The 7,339-nt window shown below is 36.9% G+C and overlaps 1 long non-coding RNA gene across 1 annotated transcript; it reads right to left on the bottom strand.

Annotated features, from left to right (window-relative positions):
- Positions 1–3,309: 3,309 nt before the first annotated feature.
- On the bottom strand, positions 3,310–5,639 carry LOC135224145 (uncharacterized). The gene is made up of 3 exons (XR_010316650.1): positions 5,385–5,639; positions 5,087–5,171; positions 3,310–3,976 (listed from the first exon to the last, which is right to left on the bottom strand). It is a non-coding gene; the product is annotated as an uncharacterized LOC135224145 (long non-coding RNA).
- Positions 5,640–7,339: the final 1,700 nt, after the last annotated feature.

Here is a 7,339-nt window from a genome sequence, read left to right as displayed (position 1 = left end):
CAGTATAGATCGATAAATGATCCAATCAATTGTGTTAATTACCCTCTTTGCTTAGCTTATCAATGTAGTGCATTTTTTGTTAAACTTAACATTTTTAGTCACAGGGAAAATACAGATATAATAATAATAATAATAATAATAATAATTATAATAATAATAATAATAAATAATAATAATAATAATAATAATAATAATAATTAATAAATGAACCGTTATGTACGAGCTAGCTTTTCTTTCTTCCTCACCATGAAAAGAGTATATGCATATCGCATCATAAACCTCGTTATCATTTTGTTCATACTGGAAAAAATCATTACTAGAGTATGTGCTCACATATTCCTTTCACGCACTATTTTTATGATTTATCACGGACACACATCCCCGTCTGTTCACATAGTTAATATCTGTTCGAGAGAGAGAGAGAGAGTACAAAAAAATGATGATGATGATAAACTATATTTACAATGATATATTGGTTATTCTTTGCATAAGTTTTTGAAATATAGCCACAAAAATGTAGAATACCAAGATTTGGAATAACTTATTTTGTTGCTAAAAATGTTTGCGAAAATTCATAAAACAGCACAAGCAACAATATATTATATACATATATATATATATATATATATATATATATATATATATATATATATATATATGATATAGTATAGATATAAAGTACCATTGAGAAATTATGATAATTGAGAATTATGAATAACATAAAAACACCCAAAGGAGATATGTCAAACACAATATGATAATCCAATGCTAAAATCATAAAGCATAAATAAAATAAGAGACAGACACACACACACACCGTACATACCTCATGATCAGAATGTTCCTCCTCAGCTGTATCGTTGGTGGCATTATCTATGTTTGAGAGAGATGATCTGATTGTGTCACCATCATTAAGGAAAGAAAGGTCATTAAAACACCATAATCTGGGGATGTAAATGTCGTCTATCCCAGCTCCTGACTTGCGTGAGTTTTCAACCAATCGCATTTCACGTCTGTGTTGATTTCGCAGGGTTTCTATTTTCCATTTTATATCCCCTGTGGTAATGGCAGCACATGTCTTGCGTAATTCCGCGGCTATTGCTGTCAAAGCCGCTACACGTTTAGCTCTGTTCTTGTACGTCACTTTTGACATTCCATAGGCTTGGATGTTGGCGGTACAAGTCAATTAATTGTATGATTTCTTCTCTTGACCAGTGAATGTTTGTAGTTTCTTTGCCGGACATGATGACTTTATACTTAGAACACCCTTTTGTAAGTGAGAGATCGATAATGAACTATGGTCCTGGAAACATATTGTGCTTGACACCAGCGTTGGTTAAACAAACCACCGGACACGTCAGTTTCTGGTGTTTTACTCAACTACACACAGGTTACTCGCTAGTTTGCCCGTGGTTTCCCCATCTTTAATCACCTCCATTTGTGCCCGCCGATCACTCTCCCACCTTGTGTCTTGAAACGGGGTATATGGTAACAGTGTTTGCCCGTCCGGCACTGCCCGGTAGTGTGGACAGGGCCTAAGTAAAGAGGAGGTCCGCCGATAAGGCCCGGTCGTGTGGACAGGCCTTACGGTAACTACTCGGCAACTCCGTCAAGAGAACGTTAACTCTAATATTTCTTGAAATAGGTGCGATATCTTCAACTTAAAAGGATAATTAGCTTACAAAAACCATGAGTTATGTTCCTCCAATCAATGCCCAAAAAACGTAATTGCCCCCCTGAAAACTCGTGCCCATCTGGTGTAAGATTACCTCCTTAATTTTATACTATAATTGTGCAATAAGAATGCGAAACAAGCATTTACACTTCGCATTGCTACTTTTTGACACCATTAAAACATTTTCACTAAACAGAAAAAACAAAATCTGTAAGTTGCTTAAACTTTACTTCTCTGAAAATCGCCAAAATCAAAATTAAGATAACTCACATACCATGACCCCAAGTCGTATTCTTAAAAAGATACCTTTCATCTTTCAAGAATTCAGGTAAAACTTAAAGAGACGGCTGAACTATTAAATATGTAGTAATGTACCGTGAGCTCTTTTTGGTTAGGAAAGCTACATCATTGATCAGTTTAGCCACCAATTATCAAAAAGACATCGATTTAGTATATAGTTTAAAAATATATATTGGTACTACATGCATTAACTCCCTAAAGACCTTTTTAAACATCAGGTGCTATAGAGCAAATACTACTCACCAAATTAATGGGTAACAATTGCATCAAACTCATTTTCTCAACCTCATCTAATGTAACGCGTATGAAACAAAGCCTTGATGCGATACCATTTTTAACTCCTGCCTTCCTTGTGAATTAAATATATATTTAGGTCAAAGGCCAAGCACTGGGATACCTTATGGACAGCATCTCAAACCTGTGTTCATGAATGGTTTCACAACGCAATAGTTAAGGAAGCATCACAGTTCCGCTTAGGTTATGTCCAGCGCCACAAAACGCTGCCCTAATTAAAGTTTAGTATGAATGTCTTCATTGTGATCATTTACAGCATCATAGGTAAGTGTTACATAATAAAAATATGGAATGTTATTCCATATATATATAAAAAACAAAAACTATAATTAATTAAAAACAGTGACCCAAGAGGTCAACCAGATTGCTTGCAGGAATGTGATCAGACCAGAGACGATAAAGTATGCTAAGATGACGTATACAATTAAGTAGGCTAAGATGACATGCCGTCACCTGTGGTCCTTCATTTGTTTTGAAAACATTAGTCCAAGCTTCCTGCTTGAGACAACTACCGCGACCTCTAATTCAAACGGCCTACGTGATTTGTAACTATGTCATCTGTGTGTATGTTCGAGCTACTGTCCGCTTCCTTTATGATTTGTAAACGAGATTGTAGTCAGAGTGGAATTAGCCATCATCATTGGCAGAAGCGATCAAGCCATCGTCATTAGAAGACCTGTACATCTTTATCTAAGCTTCATCATGTAGATTTGAATTAGCCATCATCATTGACAGACCTGTACAAATTTCCTCTGATCTTCATCATGTAATCTCAGAGAATATTACTATTTTATATACTTCGTGTTTTCTACTAGAAACCTCACATCAGAAAGATATCATCATGAGTCGAAATATCTCCGTCGTCATAACCAAAGAAGATACAGACTTCGTAAGTGATCTACAAACCCTAAGACACTTCAATGAGTATGGAAATGCATAACCAACCGACTTAGCGTAAGATTATCGCAAGTCTAACATAACCTCATACGGCGCCTTATTATACAAGGCAACAGCCCTTTCACATATTGTGCCGATAGTACCATTTGCTCACTAGCTGTATTCACGGCTAGCCTTATTTTATAAGTTCATAACAAATTCATTGCCACGTTCATGGATAGCACTGCCAGTACCTATTCGTGGGTAACCATCACAAAACTTGCCAGTGTTCAGGAGTATTTAGGAGTAAAATTTCAAACTCATTGCCTGTGTTTATAGAGTAACAAACTCATTGTCCGTGTTTTTAGAGCAAACTCATAGCTCGTGTTTATACAGCAACATATAAACCAATGTGAACAGATGTCATTTGTAGGGAGTTTCAAAAGTCACATTACGACACTTAACTATAGAGGATATCAAAACAATTTATATTACCTAAATGCTAATATTGAAGTTTTGAAGGTTTTTATAATGTTCACTATGGTCGATATCCAAATTATAATCCACTCTTGCCAACCGCGACCAAGCATAGCGTTGTCGACGGTGGCCAAGTCTTCAGTTATCAAATCTTCCAATCAACTTCTCTGGGATGGGGATGTGGTGAGGCAGGTACGCGAGGCCTTACACATACCCAAGCGGCCACATCGATAAATCAATCTTCTTACAACGTGTCTAGCATTTTTGAGCAAAATTCATGTCGAGGGTTTATCAGCGCCTTCGTTTCGATGTGTCTCTCAACCCGCGGTGCTCACATTTAACACCTGTCAAGAGCTGTATAGAAACATTGAAATATTAGCATTCGGGTAATATAAATTATGTTTTGATATCCTCAAAAGTTAAGGCAATGCCGTAAAGTGACACTAGTTAGAAACTCCTTACACTGCTTATACTATAAGTAAGCCTTTAATATATCAAAATTGAAACACCCGACAAACTTTACTACACTCCCTCAAAATTAAACATTGGAATTATCCTATGTAGAAAACATCCAAGAGGTCTAAAAAAAATTGCTTTCATGATGCCTATTAACAGGAGCTGAATATTCTTATCTATGAATAACTGAAAAAGAAAACTCCATCCGCGAACAGCAGAAATCCAAACAATCTGGACAATCTGTCTTAGGAAAGCTTTGCACGAGTTTTCAAGATTATCAAGGTTTAGCTGTCGGGTAAGCAAGCCCTACTATCGTAAAGGACCCGTACATATGGGGAGCTTCCCAGAACCCCTATGAACAGAAATTGTGTTGCTAGAAAAGATATACTAATTTCGAACCAAGTTCGAATCTATTGAAAATTCTATTATATAAATCTAACTTTACAGTTAAAAATTTGAATTCGGGAAAAACCTTTGTGAATATTAGCCAAAACTTGGTCTAACCATAAAATAATTTTCACAGACTTGACCTAGGCACAAAATCCATTTCAGAGACTAAAATTCTAAAGGAAAACACACCAATACAACAGACCTGACATTGTTTTAATGCTGAATATTGCCGTTTGATGGCATAAATAATTAAAGTTCCTGAAACCTTACGGAGCTTCTGCAAACTTACTAATACCTATCTGAACTTTCAAGATAACTAAGCAATAGATTAAGTCTTTACTTACCACCTGAAAGAAAAATTGTTTGATTAATTGGCGTGTTCAACCACCCACCAACTGCATAGTAGGTCTTACGACCTACTATACAGAACATAGGGGCTCCTCCACCCCTCAAGGGGCGCCGCCCCTAAAGGGGTGGAGGATAAGGTTAAGTTGTTCAAGAACATATACATTAAAAGAGTACATAACGAAAATACTAGTAGTGAACTAAAACTATAGTAAATATACGGCAAAAACTTAAGAACTAAACTTGGCGGGGGAAAAAATACCTCCTACATACCAGTTGCTAAAGAGAACAGCATTATCATGCGTGAAGCTTTACCGTTAGAGCAGGAACCCAAAGCCAAACTCGCACCAATAACCTCCTGGAAAAGAGAAAGATTTAGAAATGCGAAAAACTTTCTCCAAATCTCGTAAATTTTAGGAGTTTACTCACGTCAGATTATGGGTAAACGCCCACAGAAACTTTAATTAAAAATCTTTGGCAGTAATTGTAGACACTAAACACGCAGCTTTACTCTAAAACCTCAGAACAAATATACGATATTAGCAATAATATAGACAAGTTCCAGTGTTACCTTGCAGAAGCCCGTGTTTTATTGTAACTAGACCAACGAAGAGACATCTATGGATATGTCAAGCTCGAACTTCAGTATAATCGCGTGATAAACAGTTTTTCCGGAACTACTACACAAGATGACCAATTACGGTACGATGAAATAACGATGGACCGAGTAAGCCACTCCACAAGACAAAAAGAAGACTTTACAAGCTCCCGTTACAAGTCTTTCGCCTAGAATGATGTTACAGGTAGGTCTGAAGCATCAAAACTTCAAATGGTCCGAATTCGAACGTTGTTGATCTTTGCCAAGGACTCTAAAGTCTTTGTAGTATCTTGCCTCTTGGAGCATGACCGAATGCGATCTATGGATATCCTTGAAATCGCTAATTCTGCAAGTATCATTTTTATTTCTTACTCCCTTCTTTTACTTGTCTTTCATGGAAGTTTAAAATACAGCACATGACGAATAAATTGTCCTGAACGTAACTCGTAATAATTTTCTTTTAGGGCTCACGAAAAATTTGTAGCAAAAGCCTGTCGCATTATTTCTTTTCACCACTACGATGATAAATTTGTAAATCTTTTTGATATTTTGCTATATCGATATATAATGAAATATGTAATATTCTACACATACATACATACATACATACATACATAATACAACAACTACATACATACATCATACATACATGTGTGTGTGTGTGTGTGTGTACATTACATAAAACTTGCTACACTGGTATGATGTCATTCGCAACCAAGTACAAGCGAATATTTTTATGCAGGATATTTATAAGTTTTTTCTTTTATTACTGAAATATCCAGGCTGCTATATGTGGCTGCTATATCTCAGTCTAGGGCAGGGATTCTTAACCTTCTGTTGACTCCAGACCGCCAATGAATTGCCCAGTATGGTTCCATACCCCTTTTTCTTAAGTCCACTTAAGTCCTGTTTGTTGAAAATTTAACTTAATCTACTTTGTTTAATACATACTTTAGGCATGAATAGCCAGGAATATAAAATGCAAAACAATCAAAAGGATTTATAGTATTATACTGTTATTTATTTTCAAAAAAGTATCCATGTATACATTGACATTAAAATCAAATCTATACAAATATCCAGAGATCGTGCCCCATACTCTCAGCGTGTGGTTCTCATACCCCCAAGGGATATGGATACCCCTTGTTAAGAACCCCTGGTCTAGGGGTTAACTGCCCCTGTTATGCAAAGGTGTGCAGCCTGCAAGGCAAATCCCTAGGTACTGTAAACGACTTGGATCCCACCTTCGTTTGTGACTTTTGTGAAGGTCAGTTTGTATTGCCTTTGCCTTTCTTCAGAGTTCTTTGTTCGGTCCCGATGCGAAAAATAGAAGCAGGAGTCTTTCCTTAATCAGTATAGAAAGTGAGTGCCGTTAGAAATTAGTACTACTGAATAGGCTTCGCTTCGGACGAACCACCGCTGATGATGTGAAAATCATGCAAGAGCGCTTGATTCCAGTTCCACCCAACACTGACCCGGCCCAGATTTTTGTTGAAAATTACTCCGCAGCAGGAACAGCAACAATCGGATTGAGTTCGCCCGTATTATTCTCTACGATAGAGAAAAAAACAAGAAAACCAAATTTGCTCACAAAGAAGCGAAGCGTTTATATGATCGCGAGCTACAGGTCTTCAAATTCTTTTGCTTGAAGAAGAGCCAATGTCTATTTCCTCAGATAAGATTAGCGTTGTGCGTATTATAATTGGCTCTGGCTTAGTACTGACTGGGATAAGACTCCTACTTTTACTTTTCGCTTTCATCAAAATTAATCCGGTTGCGGAGTAAAGCCCCCCCCCCCCAACACCCCCACCCCTTCCTTTGTGTCCCCTGACCTCCATATCTGTCTCTTGTGGCTGGGCTTGACTATTCCTTTTGTGATTTCATTAGTAATGATAACATTTTTTCCCGTGATATTATGGTATATTGAA

Source organism: Macrobrachium nipponense, chromosome 10, assembly GCF_015104395.2.
Source record: "Macrobrachium nipponense isolate FS-2020 chromosome 10, ASM1510439v2, whole genome shotgun sequence".
NCBI classification, from domain to species: Eukaryota; Metazoa; Arthropoda; class Malacostraca; order Decapoda; family Palaemonidae; genus Macrobrachium; species Macrobrachium nipponense.
Note: the sequence above shows the minus strand (reverse complement) of the source record. Positions and strands in the feature narration are given on the sequence as shown.